Source organism: Schistocerca cancellata, chromosome 10 (assembly GCF_023864275.1).
Source record: "Schistocerca cancellata isolate TAMUIC-IGC-003103 chromosome 10, iqSchCanc2.1, whole genome shotgun sequence".
NCBI lineage: Eukaryota > Metazoa > Arthropoda > Insecta > Orthoptera > Acrididae > Schistocerca > Schistocerca cancellata.
In genome coordinates this window covers 177,584,989-177,604,088 of record NC_064635.1, presented here as the reverse complement: position 1 = coordinate 177,604,088, position 19,100 = coordinate 177,584,989, and the positions used below count along the sequence as shown (strand labels likewise).

Below are 19,100 nucleotides of genomic sequence, written 5' to 3'. Positions count from 1 at the left end.
ACCTTCGTTCTGGAAATCTGTCTCGATACAAACGTACCGCGCCACGGCTATTGCCCCGTGCTAATCCATACATCAAATGGGCATCTGCCAACTCCGCATTTGTAAACATTGCTCTGACTGCAAAACCACGTTCGTGATGAACACTAACCTGTTCATGCTACTTACTGATGTGCTTAATGCTAGTACTGTAGAACAATGAGTCGTATGTCAACACAAGCACGAAAGTCAACATTACCTTTCTTCAATTTGGCCAACTGGTGGTGAATCGAGGAAGTACAGTACATACTGACGAAACTAAAATGAACTCTAACACGGAAATTAAGCGTTTCTGGACACATGTCCACATAACATCTTTTCTTTATTTGTGTGCGAGGAATGTTTCTTGACAGTTTGGCCTTACCGTTTTGTAACACCCTGTATACTTCTCTCGGCGAGAAATGTCAAGAGAAAAGTAATAGGATGCGATCTTTGTCCGCTATTGTTCAACTTGTACTGCGAAGAATCACTGACGGAAATAACAGAAAGGTTAAGCAGCGGGAATAAAATTCGGTTCGAAAAGATATGTGTTAAGACACGCCTATGACATTGCCATTCTCAGGAAAAAAGAGCGCAGGATATAGGCTGAGCCATCTACATCCACGCAGATGCTCCACAAGTCATCGTATGTTGCGTGGCGGAGGGCACCCTGTATCACTACTTGGCGTCTCCTTTCCTATTCTATTCGCAGACAGAGCGAGGGAGAAACGACTGTCTCCGTATGACCCCCAATTTCTCATACAGGGTGTCCAGAAAAGTACTCCCTGATTTCAAAATTAAATATCTCGAAAACAAAGATCGATAGCGGAATGCAGTAAACGGTATGTTTATTGAGAAAGCTGTAAGAAGTTTATACAGCAGTTTGAAATAATAGTTACAAAAGCTGCTAACAGATGGCGCTGTATTCGCCATACGTAATACCTAGTATAAATAGTGATCGAAGCCCAGAGCGATCAGTTCCACTATTGAAACGTGAAAGGGGGTTAGCGTACCGAAGGAAGAGATTAAAACCATGTACACCATTGAACAACGCGTTTTTCTGGTGCTAGAGGACCACAGGTTAGAAGAGAGTCCTACGGCAACAAGGCGAAGTTTTCAAGCACGATTTAATGTTCCAAAAGGACCCGATGCGAAAACCATTCGTACGCTCTTCGCAAAATTTCAACGAACAGGCAGCGTAACTGATGATCTAGTGGGGCATGTTGGCCGCAAGCAAACCGCAGTTACACCTCAAAATAACCCCACAGTTTCTGGAATTATTCAGCGAAATCCAATGTCATCCGTCCGTAGAATTGCATCTGAGACTGGTTTGAAGCGTTCCAGCACGCAGAAAATACTGAGAAAGAGCCTACACATGTTTCCATTCAAAATTCAAACGCACCACGCCATACCCGTACGAGCTGTGCAACAAAGGGTTGCCTTTGCTAATCAGATGCTCACAATGATTGATAGTGAAGGATTTGTGTTGGCTGCATCTGGTTTACAGATGAAGCACACTTACACCTGAATGGATACGTGAATAAGCAGAACTGGCGATTTTCGGGTTCCGAAAAGCCATATTGGTGTGAAGCGAAACCCCTGTATTCTCCTAAAGTTACTGTGTGGGCTGCAGTATGCAGCAGAGGCATAATTGGCCCTTTTTCATTCGAGAAACGGTCACTGGTGCACGTTACGTTGCAATTTTGGAACAATTAGTCGCCACACAGCAAGCGTTAGAGGCTCGACCAGGTACTGAATGGTTTGTGCAAGATGGAGCCCGACCACATCGGACCGAACAAGTGTTTCGCTTTCTTGAGGAATACTTCGGGAATCGAGTCATTGCTTTGAAATATCCCAAATTTACTGGTGCAGGCATGGATTGGCCTCCATATTCGCCAGATTTGACTCCCTGTGACTTTTTTTTGTGGGGCACAGTGAAAGACATGGTCTACCCCAAGCATCCCGCCACGCTGGACGAGCTTGAATCGGCGATCTCTGTGGCATGTGAATCCATTTCGGTTGAGACACTACGCAATGTGATGGCGAATTTAGTTCTTCGTTTGCGCCACCTCTGTAGTGCCAATGGTGAACATTTTGAAAACATTGTGATGTGATTGTTTGCAAAGATTGTTTTCATACGATTATTTCACTTATGTATGCTGATATGAGCTGTACAGAGTACAGCGCCATCTGTTAGCAGCTTTTGTAACTATTATTTCAAACTGCTGTATAAACTTCTTACAGCTTTCACAATAAACAAACCGTTTACTGCATCCCTCTATCGATCTTTGTTTTCGAGATATTTAATTTTGAAATCAGGGAGCCCTTTTCTGGACACCCTGTATCTTATCCTCGTGGTACTTACGCGCAATGTGTGGTGGCAGCAGTAGAATCGTTCGGGAGTCAGATTCAAATGCTGGTTCTCTAAATTTTCTCAATGGCGTTCATCGAAAAGAACCGTCGCCTTTCCTCCAGAGACTCCCACCCGAGTTCCGGAAGCATCTCCGGAACACGTGTTGCTCGGATCTGCCGGTAACAAATCTAGCTGCCCACCTCTGAATTTCTTCGATGGCTTCCATCAATCCGACCTGGTACGGACCCCAAACACTCTAACAGTACTCAAGAATAGGTCGCACCAGCGTCCTATATGGTGTCTTCTTTACAGTTGAGTCACTATTTCCTAAATTCTCCTAACAAAACGTAGTCGACCATTCGCCTTCCCTACCACAGTTCATACATGCTCCTTCCATTTCAAATCGCCTTGCAACATTACGCCCAGATATTTGAACGAATTGACTGTGTCAAGCAGCACGTTAGTAATACTGTATATGAAAACTACAGGTCTGTTCTTCCTACTCATCCGCATTAACTTTATTTTTCCAGATTTTTCTGCCATATACCCGCCATGGTAGCCGAGAGTGCTAACGCGCTGCTTCCTGGACCCGGGTAGGCGCGCCGGCCCCGGATCGAATCCGCCCGGCGGATTAACGACAAGGGCCGGTGTACCGGACAGCCAGGATGTGGTTTTTAGGCGGTTTTCCACATCCCGCTAGGTGAATACCGGGCTGGTCCCCACGTTCCGCCTCAGTTACAAGACTTGCAGACGTCTGAACACGCTCGCACTATCCCATTAATTACACTAGATGCAGACAGCTGGGGTACACTATATCCGTCCCGGGGGGTACGGGGTGGTGGCAGGAAGGGCATCCGGCCACCCCTTTCCACTAACATTGCCAAATCCGTTCCTAACAATGTCGACCCTGCGTCAGTGCGCGGCATGGCACCAGTGAAAGAAAGAAAGAAAGAGCTAACTGCCATTCACCACGTCAACTGGAAATTTTGTTTGTCATCTTGTATCTTCCTACAGTCACTCAACTTGGACACCCTACCATGCACCACGGCATCATCAGCTAACAACCGGGGACTGCTGCCCACCCTGATCGCCAAATCGTTTATGTATGTAGAGGACAGCACCGGTCCTGTCATACTACATTGCCGAGCGGGGTAGCCGCGCGGTCTCAGGCGCCTTGTCACGGTCCGCGCGGCTCCGCCCTTTTGGAGGTTCAAGTCCTCCCTTGGGCATGGGTGTATGTGTCGTCCTTGCCGTACCTTAGTTTACTTTACATTTAACACTGTGTAAGCTTAGGGGCCAATGATCTCAGCAGTATGGTGCAATAAGATCTTACCACAAATTTCCAATTTCATACTTCATTGGGTGTAGACTTAGAGAAAGCTTTTGACAGTGTTGACTGGAATACTCTCTTTCAAATTCTAAAGCTGGCAGGGGTAAAATGCAGGGAGCGCAAGGCTATTTACAATTTGTACAGAAACCAGATGGCAGTTACAAGAGTCGAGGGGCATGAAAGGGAAGCAGTGGTTGGGAAGGGAGTGAGACAGAGTTGTAGCCTCTCCCCGATGTTATTCAATCTGTATATTGAGCAAGCAGTAATGGAAACAAAAGAAAAATTCGGTGTAGGTATTAAAATCAATGGAGCAGAAATAAAAACGTTGAGGTTCGCCGATGACATTGTAATTCTATCAGAGACAGCAAAGGACTTGGAAGAGCAGTTGAACGGAATGGACAGTGTCTTGAAAGGAGGGTATAAAGTGAACATGAACAAAAGCAAAACGAGGATAATGGAATGTAGTCGAATTAAGTCGGGTGACGCTGAGGGAATTAGATTAGGAAATGAGACACTTAAAGTAGTAAAAGAGTTTTGCTATTTGGGGAGCAAAATAACTGATGATGGTCGAAGTAGAGAGGATATAAAATGTAGACTGGCAATGACAAGGAAAGCGTTTCTGAAGAAGTGAAATTTGTTAACATCGAGTATAGATTTAAGAGTCAGGAAGTCGTTTCTGAAAGTATTTGTATGGAGTGTAGCCATGTATGGAAGTGAAACATGGACGATAAATAGTTTGGACAAGAAGGTATTAGAAGCTTTCGAGGTGAGGTGCTACAGAAGAATACTGAAGATTAGATGGGTATATCACATAACTATTGAGGAGGTATTGAATAGAATTGGGGAGAAGAGGAGTTTGTGGCACAACTTGACTAGAAGAAGGGATTGGTTGGTAGGACATTTTCTGAGGCATCAGTGGATCACAAATTTAGCATTGGAGGGCAGCGTGGAGGGTAAAAATCGTAGAGGGAGACAAGAGATGAATATACTAAGCAGATGCAGAAGGATGTAGGTTGCAGTAAGTACTGGGAGATGAAGAAGCTTGCACAGGATAGAGTAGCATGGAGAGCTGCATCAAACCAGTCTCAGGACTGAAGACCACAACAACTTCCTTGGGGCACTCCTGACTGTAACCTTGACTCTGATGAACACTCGCCGTCGAGAATAACGTACTGGGTTCTATTACTTAAGAAGTCGACGAGGCACTCACGTATCTGTGAACTTATTCCACACGCTCGTACCTACTTTCACAGCCTGCACGGGGGAATGTAGAAATATGCATGTGCCTGTTGGCCTTCATCTAAAGTTCGCACTATACCATCAACATCGGTGGTCACAAAGTAGAAACGAAAAGGTCTGCTACCTTGAAAGCAAAATAATGCAGACTGGACGAAGGAGTGAGGACGTAAGAAACAGACAAAGAGGGCAGTCGCCGTTACAAAAGTTTACTAGTGTCAAACATAGGCCTCATTTTGAAAAAGAAATTTCTGACAACGTGCGTGTGGGGCATAGCATTGTATGGAAGCCGATCTCGGACTCAGATAACAGAAAGCATGTGCAAACAGACCTTATCAAACAGAAAGCGGGTTACAGATCTTAAGTACACAGGTCGCATTACTGCTCTAAGACGTGTAGGGAGCGGGTTTTACGTAACACAGAGGTTTTTTGATGTCGGTGATAGTGTGTAGGTGGATTGCTTTTACACGAAGAAATTTGTCAGTGAAGTAGAAGGGGAAGATCACAAATAAATCCTTCGGCATCCCTTAAACAGACCTTTATTAGTAGCTAAATATATTTTGAGTGCTTGCAAGTTATTGAAAATGTGTGTTGCTCGATAATGAAGTCTTTCAGATCTATAGTGACTTCGAATCTTTATAAAGATTATTCCTAATCCTATGATCTGCTCTTTTATTTGGAAAAAGAGGTATGCGAGGTGTGTGAAAAGATATGAGATTGAGTTTTTACCTACCAAAGTTTTTACGTTTTTCAAACAACAGAATTGTCCCCTCAGATTAGTTCCCTTCGGCATCTATACACCGGTGGAGTCGTTCTTTCCAGTCTTGGTAGCAGCACCGAAAGATTTTAATTGATAGGGCCTTCCACATGCAGATCACATTCTTTTGAATCTTCTCCAGAGTCCCAAAATGAGGTCCTTTTAAAACATTTTTCAATTTAGGGAAAAGAAAAAAGTTACAACGACTGAGATGACTAAATTGGAGGGATGTCGAGCAACAGGAATGCCTTTTGAGGTCAAATATTCCTCGATGGGAGTGGCTGTGTGACATGGGGCGTTGTAATGATGCAGCATCCACTTGTCTGCAATGTCCGGTCTCACTCGATTTATTCTTTCCTTGAGCCTTTGAAGGACACTTTTGTCCACAGTTTGTCCTAGAGGAACAAATTCTATATGCACGGGTCCCTAATGTCAAAAAAGCAGATCAGCCTTGTTTTGAACTATGATTTTCTCATTCGAACTTTTTTCGGTCGAGGAGGAGTCTCAATTTGACGTTTTATCTCACAAACGTGCTCAAAAATCCAGGATTCATCACCTGTTACCACCAGATTCAACCATTTATCGTCATTGACAGTCCCATCAAGAAGATCAATGCACACATTTCTTCGATTGCCCTTTGCTCAGTTGTGAGGCTTTTCGGCACCATTTTCGCACAAACCTTTGCGCAAATCTAAGGTCGAAATTTGATGTACGGCGAAAGTGTTTAACAGGTCACCTATCATCTCTATTGATAAACGTCGGTCTGATCTCACAAGAGAAAGCACTCGCTGGTGTTTTCATGGGTTTTTGCAGTTTAAGACCTCCTGAGCGAGGTTCATCTTCAACATGTTGTCGGCCTTGCAAAAAATGATTTGTGCCAGCGAAAAACTTTGTGCTCTTGATAAGGAATGTTCCCCATAGGCCTGTTTCAGCTTTTCAATGGTCACACTGGCGAATTCCGCAAGTTTAACACAGAACTTGGTGGCATAACGTTGCTCTGAATTCTGCTCTTTCATTTTCGCAATACACGACAAAAACAGAACATCAGTGAAGGCGCTCTCAAGAACAATGTGATGACTGTATGGAGCTGAACCTCCGACTGAGCATCTGGAAAGGATGAACACACCGGTCTACACAAGCAGAACAACACAGCGTTCCCAGGTTGCTCGAAGAGTTGTCAGTCTCTTTACTTTTCTCACACACCTCGTACCATTTATGACAAATTTGTCATGTCCAGATAAAATAATTTCCACAGCTCTCCCAGAGTGACCTAACTATGCTTTTCCACAGTTCTAACACGTAATTGTATACCCACAACTCTGTGCGAATAGCTACAGTTTGTAATTACTACTGAATAAAATTCTTGATTTGCAGTTGATATTATAAAAAGCAAATCGGTAGTTGCGAGAATAAACTTTTCACGAGGTTATTTGAAAGTCTGCCAATGTATGGGATGATGCACTAATTTTAGTACCTCCTGACACGTTCCTGTTGACCAACGCCCAGACGTGGTGTAATTTTGGGCATTTTCTTTCTCCATAGTATATCATCAATCAGGGCAGAGCAGCAGCCATCAATGGAAGCGAGCTGTAAGATCGTCTGAGAGAAGCAGAGGTTTAAGGCAAAAAGAGTCAACCTTTGCCTACCATCTTTTCACAAAAAATCAGTCTTAGAGTGTGCAATGTGAAGTTTTACATTCTGTATAGAAATGCAGGAAGATGACTGTATTGGAAATTCACTAACATGTGCCACAGAATGTCAGCTAAGTATTAAATACCCAAACGCAATTTATTCCCCCCCCCCTGTTAAATTAAGTTTTCTTTGAGGTATTAAATACCCAAACGCAATTTCCTTTTCCCACCTCTGTTAAATTAAGTTTTCTTTGAGGTTCGCCAATGACATTGTAATTCTGTCATAAAAAGAGGAGGAGGATATTAGTGTTTAACGTCCCGTCGACAACGAGGTCATTAGAGACGGAGCGCAAGCTCGGGTGAGGGAAGGATGGGGAAGGAAATCGGCCGTGCCCTTTCAAAGGAACCATCCCGGCATTTGCCTGAAGCGATTTAGGGAAATCACGGAAAACCTAAATCAGGATGGCCGGAGATGGGATTGAACCGTCGTCCTCCCGAATGCGAGTCCAGTGTGCTAACCACAATTCTGTCATAGACAGCAAAGGACTTGGAAGAACAGTTGAACGGAATGGACAGTGTCTTGAAAGGAGAGTATAAGATGAGCATCAACAAAAGCAAAACAAGGGTAATGAAATGTACTCGAATTAAGTCGGGTGATGCTGAGGGAATTAGATTAGGAAATGAGACACTTAAAGTAGTAAAGGAGTTTCGCTATTTGAGGAGCAAAATAACTGATGATGGTCGAAGTAGAGTGGATATAAAATGTAGACTGGCAATGGCAAGGAAAGCGTTTCTGAAGAAGAGAAATCTGTTAACATCAAGTATAGATTTGAGTGTCAGGAAGTCATTTCTGAAAGTATTTGTATGCAGTGTAAGCATGTATGGAAGTGAAACATGGACGATAAATAGTTTGGACAAGAAGAGAATAGAAGCTTTTGAAATGTGATGCTACAGAAGAATACTGAAGATTAGATGGGTAGATCACATAACTAATGAGGAGGTATTGAATAGAATTGGGGAGAAGAGGAGTTTGTGGCACAACTTGACCAGAAGAAGGGATCGGTTGGTAGGACATGTTCTGAGACATCAAGGGATCACCAATTTAGTACTGGAGGGCATCGTGGAGTGTAAAAACCGTAGAGGGAGACCAAGAGATGAATAATCTAAGCAGATTCAGAACGATGTAGGCTGCAGTAGGTATTGGGAGATGAAGAAGCTTGCACAGGATAGAGTAGCATGGAGAGCTGCATCAAATCAGTCTCCTGACTGAAGACCACAACAACAACAGTTATAAGTACTAGATATAAAGTGTAAATTCTATTTTATCTCTTCATCTGTTGTTAAATGTATCTTCACATACAAACTTTATGTTTGCAGTTTAAGTTAATGTAGTTATTTCCGCGTGACCTCTTCATCAGTTGTTAAATGTATCTCCCCCCAAAAACTTTGCTTTTCCTATTTAAGTTAATGTAACTATTTCCGTGTGACAAAAAATGTAATTCTTTCGCATCCAAGCACTTAACATGCGATCATTTTGGTACCTTTCGAATCGTCTCTATAAATAATATCTGTGTAAGTCTCGCTCTATTTTCTGTGTTTACGACATTCAGCTGTCACCTGAATATAGCCTAAGAAGCCGAAAGCTCTTTCGTGACTAAATAATTATAATATTCTGTTTCGTGACTACATAAATATAATATAGATGAGCAATAGGACGTGTCTCCTATTTAATATTACTATCATTATCTGCCAGACATCGACGCATAATTTAATGTTAAGTAGCTATTTAATATAACTGAGGAAGAATCGAGTTTTTTCGAAGCATTTGCTATCTTTTTTTGTTTACGATGTGAAATTAACCTGTCGTAAGCTAAAACTGCATTAGGCCGTATGGTGATACTTTACTATGTACTATGAAGCTTTTGTTTCAACTTTTTGATTTATTGCATGCTGGCGCTCTTCTGGGTCTTCGGCCGACGGCCGTTTTGAGTTTTTTTCTGACGTTTCGCAAGAACGAGTGGCAAGCATTGTCAAATATTCACAGTCTAGTGCCGTCTGCGGACTTCAGTTACCAGCAATGCAGGGTGAACATGTCAAAATGCCAGGCGTTCCAAAATTTTTCTTCTGACGGAACTCTATGAGAATCCTGATATTTTAATGGAACACCTAGTTCACTTTGAAGGGCAATAAAACTAATAAAATTTTAATACAAGAGGGAAAAATAATTTAGTGAATAGCTGAACGCCCACTGCTTCGCTCGCATCGACTGTACGGTCTGCATAGATTTTTTGTTTTTCTGTAATTGAATTTTTATGTTGTACACAAATCGCAACATATTCTACGCTTTTCACTCGTATTAAAGTCGTAGAAGCATGGTCTTTTCCGAATTCCCTTCTGACCAAAAAGCGATTCTTATAGCTGGAGTCCAAGGTTTTTGTTACCCATGCCTTTCGTGTTCTTGTGGTCACATTTTCATAGGAACTTTCGTCGCCTCACATATATTTCTTTATATCTAACCGAGAAGTTACATAGCAGTTTTCATAGATGTAGCTTTAAAATTTTTTATTGTAACGAAATATTTTCTTAAATATTCTCATCCCTTGTTTCATCCACTTAGAGTTTGAATTTCCAAAAATAGTGGAATAAGCGTTCTTTATTTCATAGATTTAGCTTTGAAAATGCTTTCATTATGAAATAATTTCCTAAAACTTTTCATCCTCTAACTCCCTTGGGGGTTGAATTTCCAAAAACACTGAAACATGCATTCTTTTTATTTCTAGCCTAGAAGTCAAACACCAATTTTCATGACTGTAGCATTAAAAATGCTTAAGTAGTTCTTTATTAATGATTATGAGAAATCACTCACTACAAGTATTTTTTTTTATTTCTGATTGAGAAACCCAATACCAATTTTCGTGGTTCTATCTTCTTAATTGCCTCAGTAGCTACATATTTGTAAAAGGCCTTTCATCCTTTATTTCACCCCTCTTAGAAGTGGAATTTCGAGCAATCCCTTCTTAAACGATGTCTACAGTATAAGATCCACATCCTCTGGAAATTTCAAGTTTCTATTCTTAACGGTTTGGACTGAGCAGTGATGTGTCAGTAAATCAACGTACGCAATTTGACTCCCTTGAGGGTTGAATTTCAGAAACAGGGAAATACATATTTACCATTTGGAACTAAGAAGCCAAATACCAATTATCGTAGATTTAGCAGTAAAAATGTTTTCAGAACGAAATATTTTCATGAAACATTTCGCCTCTTATTTCACCCCCTGTGGCGGTTGAATTTTCAAAAACATTGAAAGCTGTAATTTTTATTTGTAACCGAGAAGTTAAATACAAATTTTCATAGATGTAGCTTTGAAAATAATCTAATAGTTCTTTGATAATGATTTATTATTAGAAAATCTTTCACGCGCTATTTCGCCTCCATAGAGACTAAATCTCCAAAAATGCTGAAACACGTATTTCCTTCTTTCTGACCGAGATACCAAAAATCTTTTGCCATAGGTCTACTTCAAAATTGCCTTCGTAGCGATATATTTCGAAACAGTTTTTCATCCCGTATGTATATCACCTCTAAGGAAAGAAATTTCGGAAAACGCATTCTTAAACTATTCCTGCAGTGTAAGAAAACAACACCCTCTCCAAATTTCAAGTTTCTGTCTTTAGCGGTTTTGGCTGGACGACGATGAGTCATTTAGGGCGTTGCATTATATATATATATATATATATATATATATATATATATATATATATATATATACTGTATCATTTCTGTGACACTCTCTCCCATATTTCGCGATAATACAAAACGTGCTGCCCTTTTTTGAACTTTTTCGAAGTACTCCTTCAGTGCTATCTGGTAAGGATCCCACACCTCGCAGCAGTATTCTAAAAGAGGACAGTCTGCTTAGTAGATCTGTTACATTTTTCAAGTGTCCTACCATTAAAACGCAGTCTTTGGTTAGCTTTAGCCGGCCGGTGTGGCCGAGCGGTTCTAGGCGCTTCAGTCCGGCACCGCGCGTCCGCTACGGTCGCAGGCTCGAATCCTGCCTCGTGCATGGATGTGTGTGATGTCCTTAGGTTAGTTAGGTTTAAGTAGTTCGACGTTCTAGGGGACTGATGACCTCAGATGTTAAGTCCCATAGCGCTCAGAGCCATTTGAACCATTTGGTTAGCCTTCCCCACAACATTTTCTATGTGTTCCTTCCGTGAATAACGAACCAAACTAAGTGGAAAAACATGTTCTGTATTTCAAGTGTCGCCGCAAGATATTATGTTGCTCTTGCAGTATGTACCTCAAGTCTATGAAGTTCTCGTCATCGGCGCGATACAGATAAAACGTGGCCATCCCCTTCATCCAGTTTACGGCGTTTGTCCAGGCGGTGGGAAAGTATACTTTGCCCTGGAACAGTACATCTTCAGCTTTGATTTATTCGCTCAGCTGCGAAGTGCTTGAGTATTTGCTACCATACTTGGTATACAGGGTGTCCCAGCTATCTTGTCCACCCGAAATATCTCTGGAACAATAACAGCTATTGGAAAACGACTTTCACCGGTATCAATGTAGGGCTGGGGCCCATGATTACACATATTTGGAAACATTCTAAAACGAAAGCATATGTGTTTTTTAACACAAACTTATGTTTTTTTTTTAATGGACCTCCTATATTTTTTCTTCAGCAATCCATAGCATGACAAAGCACATACACAATGGCGTTGATTGCATCGCAATATTCCCATTACATCCCGAGATATTAAGACGCGAAGTTGACGCTTGAAACACCCGACATGCGCAGCTAGCGCACGTCCTGAGGCTCAGGCGTGAACCCCATGCTGCCAGTAATCGCGCAGCAGACCGTATTATTCGTTTCGGACCTCTTGATAAGTATGGAGGTGTGATTACGCATGTCAATCACATCGCGATTACGGGCAGCATGGGGTTCACGCCTGAGCCTCAGGACGTGCGCTAGCAGCGCATGTCGGGTGTTTCAAGCGTCAACTTCGCGTCTTAATATCTCGGGATGTAATGGGAATATTGGGATGCAATCAACGCCATTGTATATGTGCTTTGTCATGCTATGGATTGCTGAAGAAAAAATATAGGACGTCCATTTAAAAAAAACATAAGTTTGTGTTAAAAAACACATATGCTTTCGTTTTAGAATGTTTCCAAATATGTACATTCATGGGCCCCAGCCCTACATTGATACCGGTGAAAGTCGTTTACCAATAGCTATTATTGTTCCAGAGATATTTTGGGTGGACAAGATAGCTGGGACACCCTGTATAGGCAAGTCAAACAGTTTCAAACTAGATGTTCTTGAAAACGGCTGAGAGATGCGTCTTCCTGTTTGCATATGTTGATGTCCTGGTGGCGCCCTACACACACTACCAACACGAATCAGCTCGTTAAGGGGCGTTCGTAGGGTCCTCCTTGTTAGCATGCCTAGCGATCCATGCGCTACGGTCGTTATCTGGGATCGCTGCATTGCCTGATCACATGTCGTATTACATGTTTGTCGCCGTCTTCCTATCGATGGCAAGCTTCACACTTCAGCTTTGTGTTTACTTTTTGTTTTATTACACTACTGGCCATTAAAATTGCTACACCAAGAAGAAGTGCAGATCATAAACGGGTATTCATTCGACAAATATATTATACTAGAACTGACATGTGATTACATTTTCACGCAATTTGGGTGCATCGATCTTGAGAAATCAGTACCCAGAACAACCACCTCTGGCCGTAATAACGGCCTTGATACGCCTGGGCATTGAGTCAAACAAAACTTGGATGGAGTGTACAGGTACAGACAGTTGCCCATGCAGCTTCAACACGATATCTCAGTTCATCAAGAGTAGTGGCTGGCGTAATGTGACGAGCCAGTTGCTCGGCCGCCATTGACCAGACGTTTTCAATTGGTGAGAGATCTGGAGCATGTGCTGGCCAGGGCAGCAGTCGAACATTTTCTGTATCCAGAAAGGCCCATACAGGATCTGCAACATGCGGTCGTGCATTATCCTGCTGAAATGTAGGGTTTCGCAGGGATCGAATGAAGGGCAGAGCCGCGGGTCGTAACACATCTGAAATGAAACATTCACTGTTCAAAGTGCCGTCAGTGGGAACAAGAGGTGACCGAGACGTGTAACCAACGGCACCCCATACCATCACGCCGGGTGATACGCCAGTATGCCGATGACGAATAGAGGCTTCCAAAGTGCGTTCACCGCGATGTCGCCAAACACGGATGCGACCATCATGATGCTGTAAACAGAACCTGGATTCATCCGAAAAAATGATTTTTGCCCAGGTTCGTCGCTGAGTACACCATCGCAGGCGCTCCTGTCTGTGATGCAGCGTCAAGGGTAACCGCAGCCATAGTCTCCGAGCTGATAGTCCATGCTGCTGCAAACGTCGTCGAACTTTTCGTGCAGATGGTTGTTGTCTTGCAAACGTCCCCATCTGTTGTCTCAGCGATCGTGATGTGGCTGCACGATCCGTTACAGCCATGCGGGTAAGATGCCTGTCATCTCGACTGCTAGTGATACGAGGCCGCTGGGATCCAGCACGGCGTTCCGTATTACCCTCCTGAACCCACCGATTCCATATTCTGCTAACAGTCGTTGGATCTCGACCAACCCGAGCAGCAATGTCGCGATACGATAAACCGCAATCGAGATAGGCTACAATCCGCTTTTATCAAAGTCGGAAACGTGATGGTACGCATTTCTTCTCCTTACACGGGGCATCACAACAGCGTTTCACCAGGCAACGCCGGTCAACTGCTGTTTGTGTATGAGAAATCGGTTGGAAACTTTCCTCATGTCAGCACGTTGTAGGTGTCGCCATCGGCGCCAACCTTGTGTGAATGCTCTGAAAAGCTAATCATTTGCATATCACAGCATCTCCTTCCTGTCGGTTAAATTTCACGTCTGTAGCACGTCATCTTCGTGGTGTAGCAATTTTAATGGCCAGTAGTGTAGTTCAGTAATTGTCACCCTATATGTAGCGGATCACAGCTAAATTCTGTAACAAGCGACGTTCCGCGACAGCTCTTTCTGCATTTCGCTACAATTTTCTAGCCTTGCGATTTCTCTGTGTAGAACACCACCATCAGCGACATGTGTTACGGAGATTCCGACGTTATCCAGCGCGCCATTTAAATGTATTCTGCGCTGCGCTCATTGACTGTGCAGCTGGTCCCGGCGGAGGTTCGAGTCCTCCCTCGGACTTGGGTGTGTTCGTCCGTAGGATACTTTAGGTTAAGTAGTGTGTAAGCTTAGGGACTGATGACCTTAGCAGTTAAGTCCCATAGGATTTCAAACATATCTGAACATTTTAAAAAAATGTATTCTGATAAGTAACAGTACTGCAACATTCGCTTAGGGTAAACTCGAAATTACTTTTACGTATGATGATTTCTCTCGATTAAGAAGGAGAAGATGTGTTCCATTTGCGCTCGCTCACATTCGCCCACTCGGAATTATATCGAATGCCTTCTGGTAGGAATACGGCAACCACTTTGGCGCCAATATCTGTTGCGTTCTGTGTTTTGTGAACGGTCAGAGCGAATTGGGTATCACACGATCGTTATTAACCCATTCACTTATTAATATTTTTCCCCATAGCCGTTCACATATTTACTATTTTAATTTACGAAAATCAGCGTATTTCGTCGTAGACACTTTTCTCAGAATTATATAACTTTTTGACAGGAATTCTTTACAAATCTGTACTTACTAATTATTGAAGTTATGAGGAGAGAAGATAATACGGTTGTAGAAGTTTTTGTTGGTAAGGTATATCCGAAAAAATACAGGCATGTGTAATACCACTAGACACTCGTCACATTCATGCCGTGTATCACGTTTCTTGTTCCTTGCTTTGCAGACTGCAGAATCTGTAGACGGTGATTTCTGGACGGGATTAGACCGGACGGGGGATAAACCTAACAGAACCGTGAAACGATTGCTTATGCCTCGCAAAATATAGGAAGAAATCGAATGAGTTATACACCACTAACCAGATCGATTTCTCAGCTTTCTAATTGTATATAACACGTAATGCCATCTGTTAACAGAGAAAAAGGAATACTAAGCAGAAGCTATAGTATGCTCGGACCGTCTCAGGCGGTAATGCAATAACAGACTAGAAACCATCGGCGGGCTTCGAGCCGGCAGTATAAGCCGATGGGTTAAGTTGCTACGATTTGGTTTGCTTTTTCTATCGCAGATCTTGATTAGTTCCACGTCCCTGGGGGCTCTTCATCTTGTTGTAATGTAAGTAGGCTGTTTAGGTTTTTATGTTGGTAACGTCACCTAGCGCTCTGTATGAAAATCACTGGCTGTGCTGGTTGGCATTGTTGGAATATTTGCTATTGTAGTGTTGGGCAGTTGGATGTGAACAGCGCTTAGCGTTGCGCAGTTGGAAGTGAGCCGCCAGCAGTGGTGGATGTGGGTCACTTTTGAACATTATTAAGGTAAATACATTGTTCGTTCTCTATCAAAATCTTTCATTTGCTGACTATGCCCATCAGTAGTTAGCGCCTTCAGTAGTAAGAATCTTTTATGTAGCTGGCAGTAGTGTCGCTCGCTGTATTGCAGTAGTTCGAGTAATGAAGATTTTTGTGAGGTAAGTGATTCATGAAAGGTATAGGTTGTTAGTCAGGGCCATTCTTTTGTAGGGATTATTGAAAGTCAGATCGCGTTCCACTAAAAATATTGTGTGTCAGTTTAGTAGTGATCAGAATAAGTAAAGAGAGAAACGTCTGAGTACGTTCAGTTCTGCCCAGCTGTTTGAAAATCAAATAACGTACGTCTACATCTACATCTACATCCATACTCCGCAAGCCACCTGACGGTGTGTGGCAGAGGGTACCTTGAGTACCTCTATAGGTTCTCCCTTCTATTCCAGTCTCGTATTGTTCGTGGAAAGAAGGATTGTCGGTATGCCTCTGTGTGGGCTCTAATCTCTCTGATTTTATCCTCATGGTCTCTTCGCGAGATATACGTAGGAGGGAGCAACATACTGCTTGACTCCTCGGTCAAGGTATGTTCTCGAAACTTCAACAAAAGCCCGTACCGAGCTACTGAGCGACTCTCCTGCAGAGTCTTACACTGGAGTTTATCTATCATCTCCGTAACGCTTTCGCGATTACTAAATGATCCTGTAACGAAGCGCGCTGCTCTCCGTTGGATCTTCTCTATCTCTTCTATCAACCCTATCTGGTACGGATCCCACAGTGCTGATCAGTATTCAAGCAGTGGGCGAACAAGCGAACTGTAACTAACTTCCTTTGTTTTCGAATTTCATTTCCTTAGGATTCGTAAGAGGTTTATCAGCACAGTCATTCATTAATTTTTCTAAAGGGACGTTTCAATGTGAGGAGCAATTTGAGTGAGTGAATGAATAACGAAGGGTGTAAGTGCTACTCTGCGACGAACATTCCGATATGGGAGAGGCCAACGACCAGAAGACTTGACAACTGCCAACCCTATGCCCCCTCAGAGAGCGTAAACAAGAGGCCTGTAAACGTGAAACGAGAGAACCTTGCCAGACGTACCTCTCAGCGATGCTGCGCGTCGGTGCGTCGCTTGCAGACTGTGAAGGATTTGAGTGGAGGCAGCCACGGCGCATGCGCACAGGGTGCAAGGTCGCGACTTCCGGCAGCTGATAGCTGACTCACGGCGTTATGACACCGATCTGGGTTTACTTAAGCCGGAGCGGCCAGGCGAAGGCCCTCCTGGCGGCTCCGATCAGCTGATAAACACAGCGCGCTCTACTCACGCTAGATGTATTGGAAACAGCAGGTGCACGTCAACAGGTAGACTGAAGCGGCAAAACCTTACGACCACCTACTCGATGCGGTAGACCAGGATAGAAGATTCGAACAACTTACGGGTTTGCTGACGGGTGACGTCGTCGACGACCACCGCCGATATTCCGACAGTAGCACACCCTGCCATTCTCAAGGCACAAATGCAACGAGGAAGAAATGTGCAAGGTAATTTAATACCTCGGTTCACAGAGGAGAAACAAGGAACATACCACACACAGAGAACAAGTGTCAACACAAACAAAGATGACCAACACCAGAAATATCGATAGTGACTAATCAACAGGTGAGGTAGCACTAATTCTGTCCCTCGGTTTTTTTATGGGAGACAGAGCCGGATTCCAAGCAACATTTAAACAAAATCCACCATCCCTGTTAATAAGGTTGCTTGATAGTTTGATTTCAACAGCTTCCTTAACAACACTGTCCCAATAGCTGGACGTGCAAGCCAGAATCTCCGTGTTGTTGCATTCCATAGGATGTTCGGTGTCAAGGCAGTGTTCTGCAATAGCGGATTTGCTCGGCTGTTGTAAGCGTGTGTGACTCTTATGTTCAATACACCGGTCTTCCACAGTCCTGATTGTCTGACTAATATATGACATGCCACAACTGCAACGAATACGATAGACGGCAGCCTTACGCAAACCAAGATCATCCTTTACGGACGCCAACAGGTCCTTAATCTTAGAAGGTTGTCCAAAAACACATTTTGTTGTGGGTTGGCAGGAGAGCCAACACCGGTATACTAAAGGAAGCCGAAAGGCATGCGTTTTAGCTCACGCAGGCTGGCGTGAGGTCTGGAACAGGACAAGGAAATTAAACTTTAGAAAAATGGACGTAGCTGGTGGAATACTTAAATTTAATCCATAAATGGTGAACATCGCTCTTGATGGTACATTATTCATAATCTCAATAGTAACTGGTAATGGCGCCTTGCTAGGTCGTAGCAAATGACGTAGCTGAAGGCTATGTTAACTATCGTCTCGGCAAATTGGAGCGTATTTTGTCAGTGAACCATCGCTAGGAAAGTCGGTTGTACAACTGGGGCGAGTGCTAGGAAGTCTCTGTAGACCTGCCGTGTGGCGTCGCTCGGTCTGCAATCACTGATAGTGGCGACACGCGGGTCCGACGTATACTAACGGACCGCGGCCGATTTAAAGGCTACCACCTAGCAAGTGTGGTGTCTGGCGGTGACACCACACATTTCACATCATATTTCCGCAAAATACGGCCAATCCTGTTGGAAATGCTTCCTGCGTAAGGCAAAAAGGCCGTAGACTCAGGTGCCACTTCGTTGCTATCGTCACTCACCCGTTGCACAGAAGGCTGATGGCGCAACGCACGTTTGATCTGCCTCTCACTATAACCATTCTGACGAAAGGTGACCTCGAGGTGTGATAGCACAGCTGCCAAACTTTCAGAGTCTGACATAATGGGGGCCCTGTGAACCAAGGTGCGAAATACTCCTTCACGCTGAGCTGGATGGTGACAGCTATCAGCTCGCAGATACAAGTCAGTGTGGGTAGGCTTCCTATAAACATAATGCCCCAACGTACCACCAATCTTCCTTTTGACCAACACATTAAGCAAGGGAAGGCATCCATTCTTTCCCACCTCCATAGTGAACTGAATATTCGGGTGGATTGAATTCCGATGTTCCAAAAACCGGTTTAAATTCTCACTACCATGAGGCCAAACAACAAAAGTATCATCTAAATATCTGAAAACACACGCAGGTTCCGAGGTCGCTGACTCCAATGCACGTTCCTCAAAGTCCTTCATACACAAATTGGCCACAATGGGTGACAACGGGCTTCCCATTGTAACTCCCTGTTGGCGTCCGTAAAAGATGATCTTGGTTTGCGTAAGGCTGGGGTCTATCGTATTCTTTGCAGCTGTGGCATGTCATATATTGGCCAGACAATCAGGAC

At 43.4% G+C, this 19,100-nt stretch overlaps 1 protein-coding gene across 1 annotated transcript in view; it reads right to left on the bottom strand.

Annotated features, from left to right (window-relative positions):
- LOC126106577 (15-hydroxyprostaglandin dehydrogenase [NAD(+)]-like) overlaps positions 1-16,938 on the bottom strand; it is an 83,249-nt gene extending 66,311 nt beyond the window's left edge. The window contains exon 1 of the mRNA XM_049912920.1: positions 16,897-16,938. The gene's annotated coding sequence lies outside the window, so the exon portion shown is untranslated. The remainder of the gene's footprint in view (positions 1-16,896) is intronic.
- Positions 16,939-19,100: the final 2,162 nt, after the last annotated feature.